This window comes from Pyrus communis, chromosome 8 (genome assembly GCF_041283825.1).
Source record: "Pyrus communis isolate YQ-2024b chromosome 8, ASM4128382v1, whole genome shotgun sequence".
Taxonomy (NCBI): domain Eukaryota; kingdom Viridiplantae; phylum Streptophyta; class Magnoliopsida; order Rosales; family Rosaceae; genus Pyrus; species Pyrus communis.
The window spans coordinates 12,339,572-12,363,531 of NC_142572.1; the positions used below are offsets into that span (position 1 = coordinate 12,339,572).

General features: G+C 38.7%; 1 pseudogene; it reads left to right on the plus strand.

Moving 5' to 3' along the window:
* Nucleotides 1–22,962: 22,962 nt before the first annotated feature.
* Nucleotides 22,963–23,637, plus strand: LOC148695109 (uncharacterized; annotated as a pseudogene).
* Nucleotides 23,638–23,960: the final 323 nt, after the last annotated feature.

Sequence of the window (23,960 nt, forward strand, 5' to 3'; positions counted from 1 at the left end):
TTCTTTGTGATTACATGTGAATTCGTAAATGACAACTACAACTAAGTATTAACCAAAGAGCATATCAAACTTCCACCCATGTTTGTAACTTTCTTTAACAGTCATGCAATTAAAAACCAAATCCTCATCATTGTGTTGAAGGGTACCCTAAGACACAAACAAGCAATAAAAACGACTATTTTTTGGTATTTCTCAAACTTTTTCGATTTCTTTTCAAATTTTTGTTATATGACACACAATAAAACACTTTAAAATAGTGAATAACAATATTAGTAGTGATAGGTGGTGAAATTCGAAAATAAGTCATGAAAAGCAATTTGTCTACGCCCCCCCCCCCCCCAACACTTAACATTGTCCTCAATGTTTCAAAACTAAACTTAATCAAGAAAGCAACAAAAGATAACTAGCAAACAAGACAATCTTGGCAAAGTAAAAACAATAAAGAGAAGAGTAAAAGAGAGCAAATATGATTGTAGAGGTTGGAATTTCCATTGTCTCTTTATTTGAATACATGGGTTGCCTCCCAGGAAGTGCTTGCTTTAACGTCTTTCAGCCGGACAATACCTCCATTTAATCCTCACTAGGACCAGCAGCATGGAGTTGATCTTTGAATGGAAGGTAATACTTGAAATGATCCGGTAATGGTTTAAATTCTTAAGTGGGTGCTTGAATCATTGAAATCAACAACATGTTAGTAGAAAACGAAATTGAAATTTGAGGAGGTGGCTTACCTATGCTGTGACAAGAATTCAAGGACAAACACTTCTTCAAAACTTTAAGAAATGTTGCTCTCGGCCAGATTTGGTGTTAGGGCAGTGACTTGTCCCATGTCATAAAATCCAACTTCTTTGGGGTTGGTTGTCGCAAAAACATCCTCTTTGATGAATTCTAGATATTCCCTAGCCACTTCTTTCTCTTGAATCTTTGGAAAGGTTTCGAAGATGTCTTTCTTTCCTTCTTCTTTCTTGGATTGCATAAACCTGCAAGGACAAGGTACATTTGGTGGAATAAGGTTAGAAAGAATTGAATTCGGAACAACCTTACTAGAATTGGATGGTGGTCGAACTAGGGTAGCTGCAGCAATAGGATTAAAGATGATTGGGTGCTACGGCAAGGCTTCTTCTAAGCTTGCCGTGGCTGAGTCTTCCTCCTCCTTATCGGAGAACAGTTTTTTGTCCACTTTTAGGCTATGTTTGGACATCTTTGGTTCGGCTCCAACCTTCGTACCACTTCCCAAAGTGAGCTTCAGCGATTTCAAAATCTCCCATCGAATTGACAATAGTTGAGCTAGAGAGTTCACTTTGTTCTCGAATTTGTCGTATGAATTTTGTGATCTGTCCAAGTTGATTCTTCACGTTGCCCATCTCTTTATCTTGGTTTTGTAAACCCTGAGTCAAAGAAGTTAGTGTTTGAAGAATTTTAATATGATCCATTGACATACTTGAATTTGGTTGGAATTGTTATGGGGGAGATTATGGTGGTTGCATAGGTCTTGAATAGAACTCCTTAGATGGCTGCCAATATTCATCTTGTTGAACTTGTTGAGGTTCCATCCACATAAAATTTGCATGATCTCTCCCACCTGGATTGTAAGTGTTGGAAAAGAAGTCGTTTCCTGATTGATTATGGCCTTCATAACCCAAAGCATTGACACTATCCCAACCTCCATTCTTAATTAATTAAGGACGTTGATTAATTTGATACCCTTGCCTATAGGACACACCAAATGTAGGGACACTTTGCATTGTGGACCTTTTGATATACTGTGACATAAGAGAAGTAAGATTCTGATGTGATATATAATAGCACTCAAATTAAACCCTCTTATTGACAATTGTAGTAAAGATGTAAGTAGGGATTTTTCTAGGCCGGGGATTAGGAGGGATTGCTAATCTAATAAAAACTGACTCAAGAATACAAAACTAGGCTTAAAAACACTTCAATAAACTCAAAGACTCTTAACTAAACTTATATGACTCAAAACAAACTAAAAAGACTCAAAACAACACAAAACAATCAAATATACTCAAACTAGACACTAGGACTTTTGACGAAAATTGAATTAGTTTCGACTCAAAACACTTAAAAACACACAATAGGACATATTCTAGCTAATTTGACACAACAAAGTAAAGGGGATTGGGTTTTTTGACGAAATTAAAGTAAAAACAAGTAATTTAAAGACTTAAACAAAGTTTGGACGAATTTGGGGAAAACTATGGGTGAAAAGCTAGCTAGAGGGTCATTCTCCACACATGACACACTTGCATACAAATTGATTTCCAGTTGCTTTTCCAATAAACCATGAACCTCAACACCCCAAATTAACTGTGACATCACTAATTAACCCTCAGATTTTGCTTAAGTCATTGAATTGGATGGGATACGCATCGGCAACCCAAAGTATTCTTCAAAAGTTCCCTACATGAACATCATAATAGAGATACAATCAAAGATCATTAAGCTTTGTGAAAATCATAAGCATTGACAAGGCATTCGTAACTATGAACAGCATGATACTCCTGTCAGGAATTTACTTAATGTGATCATTTATAAGCGACCTCCACTACTTGTAAATATAAGTTCATAACGATTATGTGTAACTCCCTTATAATCTAGCATCAAATTCATGCATGCAAACTAAGTGTGCACCCTTAATCAACATACAAGAATAAGTTCTTAATCCCAACAGTTAAGCAAATTTCATTCACGATTTATGAAATCACAACTGAAAGTAATCAATTCATATTGCAAATATAATCATGGTTTCAAAGTCTCCTCTAGCCAAAACAAAATTAGTTCCTCATGTTTATAGCAAAACAAAGAAAACTTAAATTAAACGTTAAAAACTAAGATAGATTACACCTAGAAACGCTCCAACAATCCAAGCTTGAATGGCCAAAACGTCCAAGGCTTCTCCTCTCTTCTTTCTCCTTCTTTGCTGCGACACAAGGGTGTTTAGGCATGAGTTATGGTGATGGATGGATAAGTTGGATAGTGGTAGGGGGTGGATGATGCCTGAATGAATGGAGAGTGATGAATAGCTTTATTTTGTGTGGCAGATTGTGCATATATAGGGGGAGAAAGGTTAAGGCATTAATTAATTAATTTGGGAAGGTTTTAAGACTCCAAATTTTCCAAGAAAAGGGTAACAAATCAGAATCCTAAGAGAGAAAAGGAAGGGAAGTTGTGGCATGGACAGAAAATAGGAAATAGGAAAGGGAAATGTGGTTCCTTGCATGGCAAGGAAGGGAAAGGAAAGGGTAGGGTACGACGAGGGCTAGAATGGTGCAAGGAACCTTTGATTTGTGTCCTAGAATGCATAGGAAACCTTCAATGTTGTTGGAACTTAGGGACATTTAGGATTAGGAAAGGTCAAACCAAAATAGGAAACCTTGGCTTAACTTTCCTACTTCAAGTAGGAAACCTTCTTTGATTAGGAGTCCTAACATCTTTAAGTCTTCAATTTCATCCATTCCTTTTGCTCCAAGCATATGCTATACATTCCAAGCCCAATTTTGCTTCCAAAGGCTCCAAAATGCACCTTATTGCTTCATAAGGCCTATGGACCTACAAACACACGAAAATAGCTTTAAAATACTAAAATAACTAAGAACTAACAACATAAATGTAAGAAACAAGCTAACTAAGTCGCCTAAATATGCTCTTATCAAATTCCCCTACACTTAGCTTGTGCTAGTCCTCGAGCAAAACAAAATAAACAAAACAAATAAAACACAATCTAGACCTTCCAACATTTGTCTCAGGGATTTCCAATGCACATGACATATTAAAAATCACTACTCCCATAGATTTTAGCTCTCTTTACACTTAAGCAAACACTTAACCATAGTTACCACTTACTAGCTCACATTTAATCGATTAAAACAACATTTTGAATGTAGTAACATGCCTTCGAGAATTCCCTCAATTCCTCACTAGATATACTCTCTATCTTCACACAGATTTTCTGACTACACTCTCTACACTAGGTATATGTGAGAAGATTGATGCAAACATGTAGACTAACACTCACATATGTTATAACAAAGAAAGCATTTTCTGGAATTATTAATATGACATGTATATGATCTCATGAATGGAATGCTACTACTTAGAATGAGAACCAGTGATTCCATATGCTCATACTAACTTCAAACTCCACATATTGAGCACATAACATCAAGATAGAAGTCTAAGGGTTGCAATGAGGCTAAGGTATTGGCTAACAAAGAAACGTAAAGGATAAACAAAGGTTCTTAAAGCAATAGCAAGCAAAATAATGGAATCAAAACTTAGAATTCACTTTTGATGGCAGAAATCAACTTTTAAACACAAAGGGAAAGTTCATGAAACACTTAGGGTCAAATTCAAACTTTTGGACCCTTTCTTCAACAACCAATACTTGTGAGTTCATTCTCACTTATTTCTCAACTCTTTTTCTTTCTTTTCAAAACTTTTCTCTTTTCTTTTTCTTTTTCCAAAAATTTTTTTTCTTTATTATTTTTTTAACAAACACACAAACTTTGAAAATCATTCCCCCACACTTGTTTTTCTGCATAATCAAAAGGAATTCCCTCTAAGTTATGCTTCACTATTCTATAAGAACAAGGGTATGGATAGTCCTATTCTAGGCTAGGTAAGGATAATGTGGCTAACAAAGAAAATAGGCTAAATAGGCTCAAAAGGGTTAAACCTACGATACATATGCAAAGGAATAAGGCTTTTTGGCTTTGGTTTAACTAAACAACTTCATCTTATTGTATGTTATGCAATCAATATCATGCTTTGAATGAAATGGGCATGAGTTCTAGTATTTGGAACTATAATGATGAAATGCATTCTAAGTAGCAACCAAGCAAAGAATAATGAGATCATGCAACGACTTTAGAAAACAATAATCCACAGATTTATAACTCTCCAAAGAACGTTTTAGGCTCAAGTTTCTCAGGGATGTAGCGTTAGTTTGAGTTCCTTCCTTCAAACATGTTACAAAAACTGATTTTTCTTTGTGATTACATGTGAATTTGTAAACTATAACTATAACCAAGCATAAACCAAAGAATAAATCAAACTTCTATCTATGTTTGTAACTTTCTTTAATAGTCATGCAATTAAAAACCAAATTCTCATCATTCTGTTGGAAGGTATTCTAAGACACAAACAAACACACAAAAACAACTCTAAAACAACTATTTTTGGGTTTTCAAAACTGTTTTTCAAATTTTTGTTCAAATTTTCGTATTTTCTGTTCAAAACACAAAACACTTAAAAAGAGCGAGAAACAGCATTAGAAGTGATAGGTGATAAAATCCCACGAAAATTATGCAAAAACAACTTGTTTACCCCCCCCCCCCCCCCCCCCCCCCCACACACACTTAAACTAAACATTGTCCTCAATGTTTCAAGCAAAGTCTCACACTCAAACAAACAACATAAACTAACAAACATAACTATCATGGCAAAGTAAAAGCAATAAAGAGTAGGGTTTAGGAACGCAAATCTGGTTGTGGATTGTTGGAGATGCCTAGATCTTCTTTATTCAAATGCAAGGGTTGCCTCCCAAGAAGCGCTTGCTTTAACGTCTTCCAGGCGGACGATACCTCTCTTTAAACTTCATTGGATCCCACGGCATGGGGTGGATCTTTGAATGGAAGGTGATACTTGAAATGATCCGGTAATGGTTTAAATTCAAGATTGGGTGCCTAAATCATCGACAACCTGTTAGTATAAAACGAAATTGAAATTGGAGGATGTGGCTTACCTATGTGCTGCAACAAGAACTCAAGGATAAACACCACTTCTTTAAATGTTTCAAGAACTTTGCACTCGGCCAAATTTGGTGTGAGGATTGTTCCTTGTCCTGTGTCATAAAATCCAACTTCTTTGGGGTTGTTTGTCTCAAGAACATCCTCTTTGATGAATTCTTGATATTCCCTACTTTGCACCTTTGGAAGGCCTTCCAAGATGTCTTTTTCACTTTCTTCTTCCTTGGAAATCATGAACCTGCAAGAAATAGGGACATTTGGTGGAATGGGTTAGAAAGAATTAAATTTGGAACAACCTTACCTGTGGTGGACGAATTGGGGTCTTGAGGTGGCTGCGACAAGAGGTGTTCTTCCCTTGCTATGGCTTTGTCCAACTCCTCTTCCTCAAATTGCAATCTTTCATCTTCCTTGTGATTTGATTTTGATGGTTGAGGGTCCGTTCCAACTTCCTTGCCACTTTTCAAGATGATTGCCTTGGCAGTTTCAAATCCTCCCTTCGGATTTGCAATGGTTGAACTAGGGAGTTGGCCTTGGTCTCGAAACTGTCATACGAACTCCGCTATCTGCCCAATTTGCTTTTCCAAGTGGTCCACCCTTTTGTCTTGATTTTGCATTGCTTTGTTTTGATTTTCTTGCCCCTGAGACAAATTGGTGAGTAGCTTAATAAGCGTATCATTATCCAAAGACGTACCTAAATTTGTTTGGGTAGGTTGTGGTGGCTGCATAGGGCTTGAATAGAACTCCTCATATGGCTGCTAATATCCTTCTTGTTGAGATTCCCATCACATAGAGTTTGAATGATCACTCCAATATGAATTGTAAGTGTTGGAAAACACGTCGTTCCTTGATTGATTATGATCTTGATAACCCTAGGTATTGACATTATCCTAACCTCCATTCTCAATTAATTGAGGATGTTGATTAGTTTGATATTCTTGCCGAGAGAACACACCAAATGTACCAACTCTTTGCATTTGGGACCTTTCACTGAGCTGTGACAAAAAAGAAGTAAGATTTGCTATTTGAGCTTGAATATTAGCAAGTGCCATGTCTTGCTTCTCTAGTACCTAAAATCAACAAAACAAAACAAAACACAAAACACAAATTAGAAACTAAAACTAAAATACATGAATAGAAACAAAGGGAAACAACGGGGGATTAGCAAAGTTGCTAATCCCCAGCAACGGCGCCAAAAATTTAATGTGATATATAATAGCACTCAAATTAAACCCTCTTATTGACAATTGTAGTAAAGATGTAAGTAGGGATCGTTCTAGGCCGAGGATTAGGAGGGATTGCTAATCCAATAAAAACTGACTCAAGAATACAAAACTAGGCTTAAAAACACTTAAATAAACTCAAAGACTCCTAACTAAACTTATATGACTCAAAACAAACTAAAAAGACTCAAAACAACACAAAACAATCAAATAGACTCAAACTAGACTCTAGAACTTACTTTAGACGAAAATTGAATTAGTTTTGACTCAAAACACTTCAAAACACACAATAGGACATATTCTAGCTAATTTGACACAACAAAGTAAAGGGGATTGGGTTTTTTGACGAAATTAAAGTAAAAACGAGTAATTTAAAGACTTAAACAAAGTTTGGACGAATTTAGGGAAAACTATGGGTGATAAGCTAGCTAGAGGGTCTTTTTACACACATGAGACACTTGCATACAAATTGATTTCCAGTTGCTTTTCCAATAAACCATGAACCACAACACCCCAAATTAACCGTGACATTACTAATTAACCCTCAGATTTTCCTAAAGTCATTGAATTGGATGGGATACGCATCGGCAACCCAAAGTATTCTTCAAAAGTTCCCTACATGAACAACATAATACAGATACAATCAAAGATCATTAAGCTTTGTGAAAATCATAAGCATTGACAAGGCATTCGTAACTATGAACAACATGATACTCCTGCCAGGAATTTACTTAAAGCGATCGTTTATAAGCAACCTCCACTACTTGTGAATATAAATTCATAATGATTATGTGAAACTCCCTTATAATCTAGCATCAAATTCATGCATGCAAACTAAGTGTGCACCCTTAATCAACATACAAGAATAAGTTCATAATCCCAACAGTTAAGCAAATTGCATTCACGATTTATGAAATCACAACTGAAAGTAATCAATTCATATTGCAAATATAATCATGGTTTGAAAGTCTCCTCTAGCCAAAACAAAATTAGTTCCTCATGTTTACAGCAAAACAAAGAAAACTTAAATTAAACGTTAAAAACTAAGATAGATTACACCTAGAAACGCTCCAACAATCCAAGCTTGAATGGCCAAAATGTCCAAGGCTTCTCCTCTCATCCTTCTTTGCTGCGGCACAAGGGTGTTTGGGTATGAGTTATGGTGATGGATGGATAAGTTGGATAGTGGTAGGGGGTGGATGATGGCTGAATGAATGGAGAGTGATGAATAGCTTTATTTTGTGCGGCAGATTGTGTATATATAGGGGGAGAAAGGTTAAGGCATTAATTAATTAATTTGGGAAGGTTTTAAGACTCTAAATCCTCCAAGAAAAGGGTAACAAATCAGAATCCTAAGAGAGAAAAGGAAGGGAAGTTGCGGCATGGACAGGAAATAGGAAATAGGAAAGGGAAATGTGGATCCTTGCACGGCAAGGAAGGGAAAGGAAAGGGTAGGGTACGGCAAGGGCTAGAATGGTGCAAGGAACCTTTGATTTGTGTCCTAGAATGCATTGGAAACCTTCAATGTTGCTGGAACTTAGGGACATTTAGGATTAGGAAAGGTCAAACCAAAATAGGAAACCTTGGCTTAACTTTCCTACTTCAAGTAGGAAACCTTCTTTGATTAGGAATCCTAACATCTTTAAGTCTTCAATTTCGTCCATTCCTTTTGCTTCAAGCATATGCTATACATTCCAAGCCCAATTTTGCTCCAAAAGGCTCTAAAATGTACCTTATTGCTTCATAAGGCCTATGGACCTACAAACACACGAAAATAGCTTTAACATACTAAAATAACTAAGAACTAACAACATAAATGTAAGAAAACAAGCTAACTAAGTCGCCTAAATATGCTCTTATCAGATTCGCCATTTGAGCTTGAAGATTAACAATTGCCATGTCTTGCTTCTCTAGAATATCAAAAGAAAAATAAACAAAAAACATAGTGATTAGCAATTTTACTAATCCCCGGCAACGTCGCCAAAATTTGATGTGCTAGAAATTAACACACAAATTAAACCCTATATAATATGCAATTGTAGTACGAGTAAGTAGGGATCGTTCTATTTTAGGGATTAGAAGGGATGCTAATCAACACAAACTAAACTTATAAAACTGAAAATTAAGTTAAACTAACATTAAAACAATGAGGGGGGAGATTTTGGACGAATTTAATTAGAACAAAAGTAAAGGGCAACAAGTAAATTAAGTTGTGAATGAAATATGGGTGAGAGGATAGCTAGAGGATTCTTCTCCACACATGATACATATGCATACAAATCGATTTCCAATTATTCTTGCTATAAACCATGAATGACAATGCCCCAAATTAATTGTGAACAACACTAATTAACTCACAGATTTTCCTACGTTCATTGAATTGGACTCAACGACGCAACCAAATTATTCTTCTCAAGTTCCCTAACTATGAAAAGCATGATAGAGATACGTCTCAAAGATCATTAAGTTATGTGAAAATCATAAGCATTGACAAAGCATTCGTAACTAACTCAATCATGACTAGTGACTTTTACTACTTACAAATATAAGTTCATAACGATTAGGTGAAATTCCCTTATATTCTAGCATCAAATCCCTGCATGCAAACTAAGTGTGCACGTTAATAAACATATAAGAATAAGTTCTCAATAAAGTAGATAAGTAAATCGCATTCATGTTTTATGGAACAATAACTGGATGTAATCAATTTATATAAAACATATGATCATGGCTTTGAATTCACCTCTAGCTAAAAAGAAACTTAGTTACACATGTTCAACATAACTGAAAAACAATCTAAAATAAACATTGAAACTTAAAACAAAGATAGAAAAAACTTTGAAAATTCCAACAACTTCAATGGATGAATGGTAGGCATGGCACATCCTAAATCTCTGCAGGAATTTCATATATATAGGGGAAAATGGCTGAATCCAAGGTGTGATAGCCCATCCCAAATTTCTTTATCGATGGCATGAAAAGACTAAATTGCCCTTGGACGTTGCGTAGTGTCTTGTGGTTTTACTTTGGATGTGGACCATTTTTGTTAAGTCCCTAAAAATTTGGAACCAATTAGGAACTTAGACATAGGTTTTATTTTCTTTTGTTTTGGTTGGCTGCCATATGGACCACACACTCACACCCACCCTCTATTTCTCTCCCGTTCACTCTCTTTCTTTCATTTCTCTCAGATTTCTTCCATTTCCTTACAAACCATATGGGCAAACCTTCAACCAACCCTTCCAATAGCAGATCGTGATCATGGTTGGTGTTTTTGGACTCCTTGCAAGCTCAGGAGTCAATCCATACCTTTGGTTGGACGTAAAACCTTCGAAAACACTAGTTTCTCGTGAGCTCCGATTTTGGTACTGTTCATGCAATCGTGATCATGAAGTTTTTTGAAGTTTTTTAAGCTTCTAGGAAGCTTTAGAACGCTATCATAAAGCTCGGAGAAGAAAAACAAGGTGTTTTGGACGTCGGGAAGTTGAGTTTAGCGAGTTTCAAGTTTTGGCCGGATTATCGAGGGTTCTCCGGCAAGATTCTGTGGATTTTAGGGCTTGAAATTGGTAAGGTTTTGTTTACTCATTATAAGCTTCATTTTGGTACAAATTTCATGGAATTTGGTTAAGAAATGAAGAAGATATGAAGTTTTAAAGTTTTTCCAGAAACAGACGAAAATTTGAGTTGTAGACGGCAACGGACGGCGGCGACCGGCAAGTCTCACCAGAGAAGGAGACGAATATTCCATCAGAGTTGACAGAATATTCTAATGGCGTCAGGTAACAGCCGTTAACTTCTGTTAAGGTTTTAATGGAATATTCCACAGAATATTGCTAACGGCCGTTAGGCTCAGTTAGGGTTTGGCAGCGCGTGGATGGTGCGTCTAGCCGTGCCTTGGCCGGCGCGTGGGACGTCCAAAAATTATTTTAAAAATATAGGGATGTTCGTGGTGTTTAGTAGATCACGTTGGTATATTCAAACACCCCATTTGAGTAATGTATGAGAAGTTACTACCTAGTTTTGTTTATGTGCATTAAATTGACGTTTATATAGTTGTTTCGCATATAGGTGAGACCTATCCTTAAGACAAGCGCAGTCAATTGAGACTTGGGGGCTACGACCCTTCCACATACCAGTGAGTTGGCTTTTGGTTTTCCGTATATACCTATATACTTGAGTTTTTTTTCCCAGAAAACTGATTTAAATGATTTTATGAAATGAAATGCCATGCCAAATATGCTTATGCTTTAAATGTGAATTATTGATTATGTATATGGTTGTTGATGCTGCAGGTGCTCAGGAAAGTTCCAGGTAACTTTATATGTTGATAATGATGAGTTGCATTATGATGATTATGTTGAGAGGCATTGAGAGCTTATAAACCTGCACCTCGATGTTAGTGCTCATGTCCAGAGTTAGGGCACAGTCCTTGACATGGTGTTCACCTCTCGCACCATACGCTTATCTTGGATCCAAGTTAGGTGCACAGTCCTGTTGTACAGACCACTATAGGTGGTTCCGAGTCGTAGGTAACTCGTGATTATTCGCACAGTCTTCACATGATCGTAGCACTTGAGCGTATTTGTTTACACCCAGTCCTGTCGTACAGACCACTTTAGGTGGTTCCGACTCGTGTGCAAGTATATTTGTTGAGATGGGGAATTGAGTCGTACAGGTCATGTTAGGTGACTCCTGTTGACATATTATTTGCATTGATTTATATCACCTGGCTTACATATTTTATGCTGAGATATTTGACATCGCATATTGATGTATTTTGCTATTCTGAGCATGGTTGTGGAATATATAGATATATATTATATTTTCTGGGAAATTATACAGGTTTTACGACGAGGGGTTAGAACTTTTGATAAATGAAATGATTTTGAAAAGCTTTGTTTTTGCCCATTCACACTTTCTGTTTTGCGCCCCTCCAAGTTCTAAGTAGAAGTTATCGTTGGTGGTATACGAGGATTCCAATGGTGGTTCTGACAGATTTCACAAATGTAGGATCACTTTTGGGTGTTGTTTAATTAGTACTTGTTCAGTTATCTTAACTAGTACCGTTAGTAGTTTGCTTTGTTTTATTTATTTGTATTTCTTTTTATCATTTTGCTTCCACACTGTGCACATGGTTACGTCACTCTCAAGTAACGGCCAGTACACCTTGATTTTGGTCAGGGTGTATCAGTTGGTATCAGAGCCTAGGTTTGGTAGTCCTGCATATTTTGTGAGTATTCTAATTATTTTGGTGTTTTCTGTCAGAACTATGCCACCTCATAGAGAGCCATGTCATTCAGCTGAGCCTAGTTTCCCCGATATAGCTTAGTTAGGGGAAGCTATTGCTACTGCTATTCAGTCGACGCTCCGTCCTCCTCAAAGGACATCTTTGGATACTATGTATAATTTAAAGTTGGATAAGTTTGATGGTAATGAAGGTCATGAATGGGCTGAGCGATGGCTTGACCATCTTGAAAAGACTTTCCAAGTGTTGGACAGTCAAGAGAATGTTCCCTATGAAAGGTGGGTCGAGACGACTACATGGTTCTTAGGTAAAGAACCAGCATCCTGGTGGAAGCAGAAGGCTTATCCGATGGCACCAGAGGTAGCAGCTGATTGGGAAATGTTTAAGCAGTTGTTTCAGAAAAGGTTTATTTCCCCTGAGTATATTGATCACAAGAAGCAATAATTTACTCAATTGAGACAGGGGTAGATGACGGCGAATGAGTATTATAGGAGATTCACTGATTTGTCTCGCTATGATCTGGAAGTTGCTGCTAATCTGGTTGAGATGCTTCGTCGTTTCAGATGGGTACTAAGAAGAAGTGGCGTTTTATGGCGACCATTACTCCTTGTTCTTCTTACCAGGAGTTCTATGAGATTTTGTTGAGGATTGAGGATTCAGAGAATATGCCTAGTGAGAGTGAGGAAGAAGAAAAAGATGGCAATCAGAAAAAAGATGACAAAGGTAAAGGTCAAGCATCTCAAGGACCTCGCAAGACTCAAAGCTTTAAGCGAAGTGGAGCTAGTTCCAATTCTTCCAGCGGGGGTTTTAATGCCACTAGTCAGGGAAGAAGTGGTAGATTTTTGGGGGGTCCTAGATTCCAGAGACAGGGGGATGCTAGTAGAGGAAGGGATTCGTTGTGTCGCAGATGTAACAACATGCATTTTAGAGAGTGTAGACGGGGCAGGGGTGGATGTTTTACATGTGGACAGTTGGGACATAGAGCTGTAAGTTGTACTCAGAATCAGCAGAGGCCCCAACAGCCTTCCTTGCCACCACCAGCGCCGATCCAGCAAGTTCCAAGGTCTGGTAGTTATGGTCAGATAGGTCATGGTGGTGCTTACCATTATCAGGGTGATGCCGCTTCTTATGTTCCAGCACCATATTAGTATTCCTAGGATCCTTATTACCAGAGTGGGTATCCTCAGTACTCTGGAGGTTATACGTCGTATCCTCCCATTCCAGTTGGTGGATCTCAGTGGTATCAGGGAGGACAGCCCCAACAAGGAGAGATTGTTTCCAGCAGTGTAGGATCTTCAAGGCAGTCTGGTCAGCCTAGTCAGGGGTGAGGTGTGTAGGGTCGAGGTGGTCAGACTAATAGAGGTCGTGGTGGACGACAGCAAACCCAGGGGCGTATCCACAACATCACGCTGCAGGATGCTCAAAATAATCTAGACTTGATCATGGGTACGTTAAATATTCTTGGTCACTTTGCTACAGTGTTAATTGATTATGGTGCTACACATTCTATCATTTCTCATACATTTGCTCAAGTGACGCAACCTTATCCTACACCTCTAGGGTATGATTTTGAGTTTGCTATGCCTAGATGGGATAAATGTTATGTTGATTGTGTATATCCAAGATGTCCAGTGATGGTGGAGGATATAGTTATGCCAACTAACCTTATCCCATTAGATATTGTTGATTTTGATGTGATTTTGGGCACATATTGGTTGCATTATAATCGTGCCTATATATATTGCTACGGGAAAACAGTTACTTTCCATCGTCCTGGATTACCTGAGGTTACTTTTGTGGGTGAGCAGAGTGGGGTGAGGCATGGCATTATTTCTGCTATGAGAGTAGAAAGATTATTATCAAAAGGTTGCCAGGGATATTTAGCTCATGTGGTGTTGAATGATGTTGCTCCTAGTAGTATGGAGGACGTACGAGTAGTCAGCCATTTTCCTGACGTATTCCCTGATGATTTACCTGGATTGCCGCCAGACCAAGATGTGGAGTTCACTATTGATTTGCTTTCAGGTACGGATCTTATATCTTTGACTTCTTATCGAATGGCTCCTGCTGTGAGGGAATTGAAAATCCAGTTGTAGGAATTAGTTGATAAAGGTTTTATTCGGCCTAATACTTTACCCTGGGGAGCTCCAGTGTTATTTGTGAGGAAGAAAGACGGGACTTTGAGGCTATGCATTGATTATAGGCAATTAAATCGGGTAACAATTAAAAACCGTTATCCATTGCTGCATATAGATGATTTGTTTGACCAGCTTCGAGGTGCCTGTGTATTTTCTAAGATTGATTTGAGGTCTAATTATTACCAGTTGAAGATCAGCATTAAGGATGTCCCTAAGACAGCTTTCAGGACTCATTATGGTCATTGTGAGTTTTTGGTGATGCCATTTGGATTAATGAATGCACCAACAGCTTTTATAGATTTGATGAATCGAGTATTCCAGCCATATTTTGACAGGTTTGTCATTGTCTTTATTGACGATATTTTGGTATACTCTAAGTCTAAATCAGAGCATGTTCGACATGTCACTTTGGTGTTGAAGAGATTGAAGGAGCACCAATTGTATGCTAAGTTTAGCAAATGCCAATTTTGGTTAGATCAAGTGGCATTTTTGGGACACGTCATATCTGCTCAAGGTATTTAGGTGGATCCTCAAAGGGTAGCTGCAGTGGAGAATTGAGAGCAACCTCAAACCGTCAATGAGGTACGAAGTTTCCTTGGCTTAGCACGATATTACAGATGGTTTGTTAAAGATTTTTCGGTCGTTGCTTTGCCACTGATGAGATTGACTAGAAAAGAGGTTAAATTTGAGTGAGATAATAATTATGAGCAGGGTTTTCAGCAGTTGAAGTATTATCTCACTCATGCATCTGTTTAAGCACTCCCAGATGACAGTGGTAATTTTGAGGTCTACAGTGTTGCTTCCTTGAATGGTTTGGGATGTGTGTTGATGCAACATGGTAGGGTGATTGTTTGTGCTTCACGACAATTAAAGCCTCATGAGAGGAATTACCCTACACATGATTTGGAGTTAGCAGCCATTATCTTTGCCCTGAAGATTTGGAGACATTACCTTTATGGAGAAAAATGTAAGATTTTTACGAATCATAAGAGTCTTTAATATCTTTTCACTCAGAGGGATTTTAATCTTCGACAGCGAAGATGGTTGGAACTGCTTAGTGATTATGATTGCACGATTGATTATCACCCTAGTCGTGCAAATGTGGTAGCTGATGCACTTAGCAGAAAATCTCAAGGCCATATTAACGCTTTGTATGCTTGTCATGTTCCTTTTCTGGCAGACTTGAGAACAACTGAAGTGAAGTTAGGGGTAGAAGAACGAGAAGAAGCCTTACTTGCTAATTTCTAAGTTAGACCAATTTTAATCGATCGAGTGCTTGAGGCTTAGATGGATGATGTAGAAGTCTAGGAGTTAATTGAAGCAAGAAGTCAGGGGAAAAAGAAAGATCTTAGAGTTCGGGAGACTGATGGCATGCTTATGCAGGAAAGTAGAATGTATGTGCCGAATAATTTGGAATTAAAGAAAGAAATTTTGGATGAAGTGCATTGTTCGGCTTCTGAAATGCATCCAGGAGGTACTAAAATATATCATACCATTCGACCATTTTATTATTGGCTGGGTATGAAAAGAGAAATGATGAGTATGTGAGTAGGTGTGCCATTTGCCAGCAAGTCAAAGCAAAAAGGAAGAAGCTTTTTGGGTTGATGCAGCCGCTTCCCGTTCCACAGTGGAAATGGGAAAACATTACTATGGATTTTGTGTACAAGCTTCCTCGTACACATAATGGTTATGATGGCATTTGGGTAATAGTTGATCGGCTTACTAAGTCAGCACATTTTATTCCAGTGAGGGAGAAGTATTCACTAAGCTGACTAGCTAAATTATTTATATCGAAAATCATGAAGTATCATGGAGTTCCTGTTAGTATTGTCTCGGATCGTGACCCTAGATTTACTTCTAAGTTTTGGGTAGCTTTTCAGGAAGCTTTTGGTTCGAGATTACTTTATAGTACATCATATCATCCTCAAACAGTCAGAGAGGACCATTCAGACGTTGAAGGATATGTTGAGATCCTCGGTATTGCAATTTAGTGATGCTTGGCACAAGCGGTTGGATTTAATGGAATTTTCCTATAACAGCTTCCATTCGAGTATTGGTATGGCACTATTTGAAGCACTTTATGGCAAATCTTATCGTACACCTTTATGTTGGTCAGAGGTTGGTGAATGAGTTTTGGAGGGCCCTAAGATAGTGGAGGAGACTACTCAGAATATTCAGTTGATTAAGTTTAACCTGAAAGTGGCCCAGGATCGACAAAAGAGCTTAGCAGATAAGAATGCCACTGACCGGGTGCATAATGTAGGTGATTGGGTGTTTCTGAAGTTGTCACCATGGAGAGGTGTGGTACGGTTTGGGAAGAAAGGCAAGCTAAGTCCTAGGTACATCAGACTGTATATGATCACCGAGCGAGTCGGTGAAGTTGTGTACAGGCTTGAGATGCCTTCCGACCTATCTAAAATGCATAATGTTTTTCACGTGTCCATGCTTTGTCACTATGTTTCTGATCCGTCGCATGTGATACCTCCTTAACCATTGGAAATTAATCCGGACTTGACTTATGACGAGGAGCCAGTGATTATTCTAGATTGGAAAGAAAAGGTTCTAAGGAACAAGATTGTGAGATTAGTGAAAGTTTTGTGGAGGAATCACTCAGTTGAGGAGGCCACTTGGGAGACAGATGACCGGATGAGGGATATGTATCCAAGTTTGTTTTATGATTACTAGTGGTTTGTATTTGTTATGTGAATTTCAGGACGAAATTTTCTTAAGGGGGTAGGTTGTGACAGCCCGTCTCGAATTTCTTTATCGATGGCGTGAAAAGACTAAATTACCCTTGGACGTTGTGTAGTGTCATGTGGTTTTACTTTGGATATGGACCATTTTTGTTAAGTCCCTAAAAATTTGGAACCAATTAGGAACTTAGACTTAGGTTTTATTTTCTTTTGTTTTGGTTGGCTACCATTTGGACCGCACACTCACACCCTCTCTTGCTCTTCCGTTGACTTTTTCTTTCTTATTTCTCTCGAATTTCTTCCATTTCCTTACAAACCCTACTGGCAAACCTTCAACCAACCCTTCTAGTAGTAGATTGTGATCGTGGTTGGTGTTTTCGGACTCCTTGCAAGCTCAGAAGTCGATCCATACCTTTGGTTGAACGTAAAACCTTCGAAAACCCTAGTTTCTTGCGAGCTCCGATTTTGGTATTGTTCATCCAATCGTGGTTGTGAAGTTTTTAGAAGTTTTTTAAGCTTCTAGGAAGCTTTAGAACACTCTCATGAAGCTCGGAGAAGAAAAACGAGGTGTTTTGGACGTCGGGAAGTTGAGTTTAGCGAGTTTCGAGTTTTGGCTAGATTATCGAGGGTTCTCCGGTGAGATTCCATGGATTTCAGGGCTTGAAATTGGTAAGGTTATGTTCTACTCATTATGAGCTTCATTTTGGGTACAAATTTCATGAAATTTGGTTGAGAAATGAAGAAAATATGAAGTTTTAAAGTTTTTCCCGAAACCGGCGAAAATTCGAGTTGCAGACGGCGGCAACCGGTGAGGCTCACCAGAAAAGGAGACGAATATTTCGTTAGAGTTGATGGAATATTCTAACAGCGTCAGGTAATGGCCGTTAACTTCTGTTAAGGTTTTAACGGAATATTCCTAATGGCCGTTAGGCTCAATTAGGGTTTGGCCGCACGTGGCCAGCGCGTGGCGGCACGTGGGGCGTCCAAAAATAATTTTAAAAATATGGGGATGTTCATTGTGTTGAGTAGATCACTTTGGTATATTCAAACACCCCATTTGAGCAATGTATGAGAAGTTATTACCTAGTTTTGTTTATGTGCATTAAATTGACGTTTATATAGTTGTTTCGCATATAGGTGAGACCTATCCTCAAGACGAGCGCAGTCAATCGAGGCTTAGGGGCTACGACCCTTCCACATACCAGTGAGTGAGCATTTGGTTTTCCATATATACCTATATACTTGAGTTTTTTTTTCCCAAAAAACTGATTTAAATGATTTTACGAAATGAAATGCCATGCCAAATATGCTTATGCTTTAAATGTGCATTATTGATTAGGTAAGTTCCAGGTGAGTTTATGTGTTGATAATGATGAGTTGCATTATGATGATTATGTTGAGAGGCATTGAGAGCTTGTAAACCTGCACCCCGGTGTTAGTGCTCTCTGCCCAGAGTTAGGGCATAGTCCTTCACATGATGTTCACCTCCCGCACCATACGCTGATCTTGGATCCAAGTTAGGTGCACAGTCCTGTCGTATAGACCACTATAGATGGTTCCGACTTGTAGGTGACCTGCGATTATTCACACAGTCTTCACGTGATCGTAGCGCTTGAGCGTATTTATTTACACCCAATCCTGTCTTACAGACCACTTTAGGTGGTTCCAACTCGTGTGCTGGTATATTTGTTGAGATAAGGATTTGAGCCATATAGGTCACGTTAGGTGACTCCGGCTAGATGGATGAGCTCTAGATTCAGCCGTAATGGTCACGTTAGGTGACTCCAGCTGGCATATTATTTGCATTGATTTATATCACCTGGCTTACATATTTTATGCTGAGATATTTGACATGGCATATTGGTGAATTTTGCTATTCTGAGCATGGTTGTGGAATATATAGATATATATTATATTTTCTGGGGAATTATACAGGTTTTACGGCGAGGGGATAGAACTTTTAAGAAATGAAATGATTTTGAAAAGCTTTATTTTTGCCCATTCACACTTTCTATTTTGCGCCATTCCAGGTTCTAAGTAGGAGTTATCGTTGGTGGCATACAAGGATTCCAGTGGTGGTTTTGACAGATTTCACAAATGTAGGATCACTTTTGGGTGTTGTTTAATTAGTACTTGTTTAGTCGGACTGCACTTAGGCTATTTATGCTCTGTTTGTGTATTTCACACTTACTCTCGCACTAGCATATTATCTTAACTAGTACCGTTAGTATTTTTTTATTTTATTTATTCGTATTTCTTTTTATCATTTTGCTTCTGCATTGTGCACATGGTTACGTCACTCTCATGTGACAGCCAGCATGCCTTGATTTTGATCGGGGGTGTGTCACAAAGAGGAAAAGGTTTTGGCGTTTTTGAGTTATTTTAGGACTCTAAAAATCAGGTAGAAAGTGTTGGAATGTGATTAGGATTCCTCCTTGTTGCTAGACATAAGATAAGATAATGTTGGATAAGATAGGATAAGATAAGATAATGTTCCTCTCCAATTAGGATTCCTGTTTCTTGTGTAATTCCTTACCTTCCAAGCCTCAACTTTAATTTCTCCAGATTTTAGCACATGTCTAGCACCATTGAAACACCAAAAACGTTCAACCCATATGTTATCCACGCATGCTATCCAATCCAAGTCCAAAACTGCTCCAAATTGCTCCATTTTGCCATTTATTGCCATATTTACCAATTGGACCTACAATAATACGAAAACAACATAAACTACCAAAGTAAATGGAAATTAACTAAGTAAATGCAAAGAAATAAGTAACAAAGTTGCATAAATATGCTCCTATCAGGCCTCAATCTGTCCATTTTCTTCAAGGAAAAAGGAGTACACTTACTAGGGCCTGCTTGGACTGCCTGATTTCCTGGTACAGTGAAAAATAACATGCCTGCTGCCAACTAGTTCACTCCTAATCCTTACACTGCCGAGGATGGAATTTCTGCTTCAAAGTGGTCCAACTTCAAGAGGGGCTTCCTTTTAATAAAGGATGAAGCCTGGTTCTAGTGGGTGGATAAATTAGAGCCTATCTGGAAGCAAAAATGGATGGAAAATGACATATATGAACTTATCATGATGTTTAAGACCATTGTCCCCCATTAAGCACGAGTTTCTCTCAACAACTCTTCTCTTCTGGAACATATAGACTAATACTTTCGATTTTAGAGTAGGCCTTATGACTCCCACCATCTAGGATATGGCTCACATATTTGGTTTGAGGTCATCGGGCAGGTGTGTAGACATTACACACGATTAGTCATCACCCTCACGCCATACTACTGAAGGCTCAGAGACTTCTCAGTCTATCACTAGTTTGGAGTACAACTCCACTACCTTTAAGAGCTATGGAACCTCTTTCACGGGCTTTATTCTGTTTGCCAAAAAGATGTTCAACCTAACTTCTCCTATTACTGATACAGCTAGGATAACATGTATTTTCTCTTCTATTGGTTGAATAAGCATGTGTTGCCCAACAAATCTAAATGAGTGAACTTGGAATGGATCCCTTTGGTGGAGGCGTTGCATTCTTTCGATGATGTTGCAACTGGCCCCTTCATTCTAGCATATCTTTATCATCTTTTGTATAAGAAGATAGGGGACTAGCCCTTCGAGACCAACGTCAATGGAGCTACCTGGATGGTGCAGTTCTGGCTTCAATGGTACTTTTTAGAGTTTCGGGCTGCCAACTTGGAGTTTCCAGAGGGAGTAGCTCTTGCCCGAATTCTGGAAGAAGCTCCTACCACCAATTACTATACTTTAGCCTACCTCTATTTCTTTATAATCTGTAGGACTCAGACTGATTTAGAATGGGATGCCTCAGTGCTCAAGAGGTATCTTTGGTTCTCGGACAATCTCTTCCGAGAATCATTTGGGGATGATGCTAGCAGCTTCTGCAAAGAGAAATTCATTAGCTGTATCTAGCAGAGGGACTTAGCATGGGGAGTCAAGAGTGACCGAGCGGGCTATGAATGCGGGCTAAAGGTTTACCATCTCAACTTCTATGGTAGGCAACTAGGGTTTAGACGGGCAATCCTAGTCCACTTGTTTGACTCTGTCTAGTGTGGAACTTTCTATTACCTCTATTCTCCTTTAAAGGCTACATTTCGGGCAAGCAGGCAAAACTTAGAGTTAATGAACAAGATAGCTCACAATCCTGCAACCCTCAATTTTGAGTGCACATCTTTGTTCACCATTTAGTGGAAGGCCAAGTGGTATAGGAAATATGATAAATATCTCAGAGAAGCCCATGAAAGGATCTTTGGGCAAGTTTTCTTCAAGTCATTTTCTAAGAAAGAAGGAAGGAAGCCGTCAATCAGAAAAACCAACTTCTGCTGATAGGTAACCTACATTGCAGCCTTTCCATTTACTTCATATTTTCATAGTTTATGATTGCTAACTCTTTTCTTGATCTTGCAACCCAAGGCAACCCTGATGAAGTGGATGTCGGACTAGAAGAAGAGGCTGCTGATGCCTTGGCTCTTCAAAAGGCTGCTGTAGAGGTAGCTAGGCAATAAGCGGGCTCTAGCCATGTCCCTGAGGATACTTGGAACATCTCTGGGGATGTTTAGTGAATCAAAAATAAAAGCTAGCCCCGAAGCAGAGACTAGGGTTCCTCGTCAGGCAAAATCTGCAGTTGTAGAATCTTCTGATTTTAAGCTCAAGGGGAGGCCCCAAGCTAGATTTGTTCCCCTACTCCAAGAGCCACTTTAACCAAGAAAAGAACTAAGTTTCAGGCCTCTCAAGCCTCTAGATTTCTTTTTACCCTTCCAATTGAAGCGAGTAGGAAAATACAGAAGTCTGCCAGTAAGTAATTCAAATTTGATTTTTGTTTATTTAATTTTATCTCCTTAAGTTTTGAGTTAATCCTATCTTTTCTTGTGATTATGAAAAATGACAAGGAGGTCATTGCCAAGATTTTGGAGGAGTTAAAGGTAACTCTTTTGAACTTTGAGTACTTAGTTACTTCTGAAATTCACCCTTTGTACTCAGCTAGTTTTTGTTGCTTTCCAAAACAGGCTTCCAAAGCAGAAATGACTTCTCAAAGTGAGCCTTCTTCACCTTCAGCCCGACCTGTGCATCTTTATCCTCCTTGGGCTGAGCCTTCAAAGGTAAAATTCATTTTCTCAAAACTTATTAACCTGTATTTCTAAGTCTTAGGTCTTGACTTTACTTCTCCTATTTTCAAAGTAAAGGGAGGCACCCCAGCACATCAGGTCAGGCAAGCACCAGCTTATTCTTCTTCTTCCCTTATTCCAGCAATGGTAATGATTCCCACCTCCCAATTCAATCTAACAACTGAAGAGATGCTTCACTTCGTAGAGGATGATAGTGCCTCTATAAGTTTTATTTCTTAAGTTCTTCTAAGGTTGTCTTACTGTCTTTTCATTTTGAATTTATGCTCTGTACTTTGTCTTCGCCAGTCTTCCCCCTTGTTGGAGACTGCTAATCAACCAACATCAGCTACTGAGGAACCCATAGTCCCTGAGATACTTGTTGTCTCAAAAACGACTAGTCCTAAGGCTTCTCATGCCCCCATTCAAACAAGCCAACCAACTCCTCCCAAGGCAGCTACAACAACACATCTGCCTCCCAAAGCACAAGGCCCCTCTCAAATACAAGCATACTTGCAATCTTGTCTTTTCTTGATTCGGGTCTAGATTGCTCCATTAACTTGTCTTCTTTGTGTTTTAGCAGGCTTCTAGTAAGGGCTCGAGAAGGTTTTCTCAACCTGCTGCGAGTAAGGTAGCTCTTCCTCAGCCTCTTTGAGCTACTGGAGTCTCAAGGATCCCAATCCCTTGACCTAGAAAAGGTGTTGCTGCTGAGTTCTCTAGTTCCATCTAGTTGATATTGCCACTGCTGCTACTGCCTTTAGTGGTGCTGGTGTGATGCCTCTTCCTCTGGCTTCTCTTCCAGCCATGGTTTTTTTGCCCCAACTAGTTAGAGAGTTCGGGCAAATTAGGACAAAGTTGAGATCCCCAAGGCACCATTTTGAGCCTCAAAATCTTCAAGATCAGCATAGAGTCTTCAAAGAATGGATATAGATGGACTTTTCCGCCTCCTTCAGCCTGAAGGCTTTTCAAGAGGCTAAGAGATCTCTCACTGACTTATATTAAGCCCAACAGATGACTAAGGTGCAGTATGAGTCATTCATCTCTTTCTTTGAAAACTTAAGGGCTTTGAAGGATCAACATCTTAAGGTCAAGAGGCAAGCTAATAGAGTGAGGTGATACAAGGAGAAGCACAACAAGACCTTCACTACTTTGCAGTAGCTGGTGGAAGAAGGCTTGGCCATGGATGATTGAATTATGGTTGTATCTGCTGATATCCAGAAGCTGGAAGAACAACTCTCGGCTCTGAGTGCTTAACAAATGACTCTCTCAAGCAAGCTATACAAGAAGATCAAGGAAATGAAGAAAGTTAACCATGAAGTGGAAGAGTATGAAGCTGAACTAGCCAACAACAATATAGCTTTAGAAGAGCCAGGTCACATTTTCACCATCATGCAGACTTATCATTCTAAGATAGCTGCCTTAGCTAAAGATGTAAACTTGTTAGCCTAGGGCCTCTGTACTTCTTCCAATTATTAAATGAAAAGATCTCTCACTGCTTCACTATTTCACTTGCTTATTTATAATTCTCTAATAAAAACAACTGCTTCAACATCCAAAAAGGGCCCACACCTATTCTCTAAGTATTGTATTTCACTAATATAATAGTCTCTAACATCCCAAAGAGTTGGGTGGTATTTTTTTAGAAATTTAGCATTAATTGGATGTTTCTGTAAGTCTCTATCTAAATCTGCTAAGTAATACCCCTCTCTGTCTAATACTTTGGTAATTGTAGAAAGGTCTTCCCAAGTGGGATTCCATTTCCCAAAACCTCT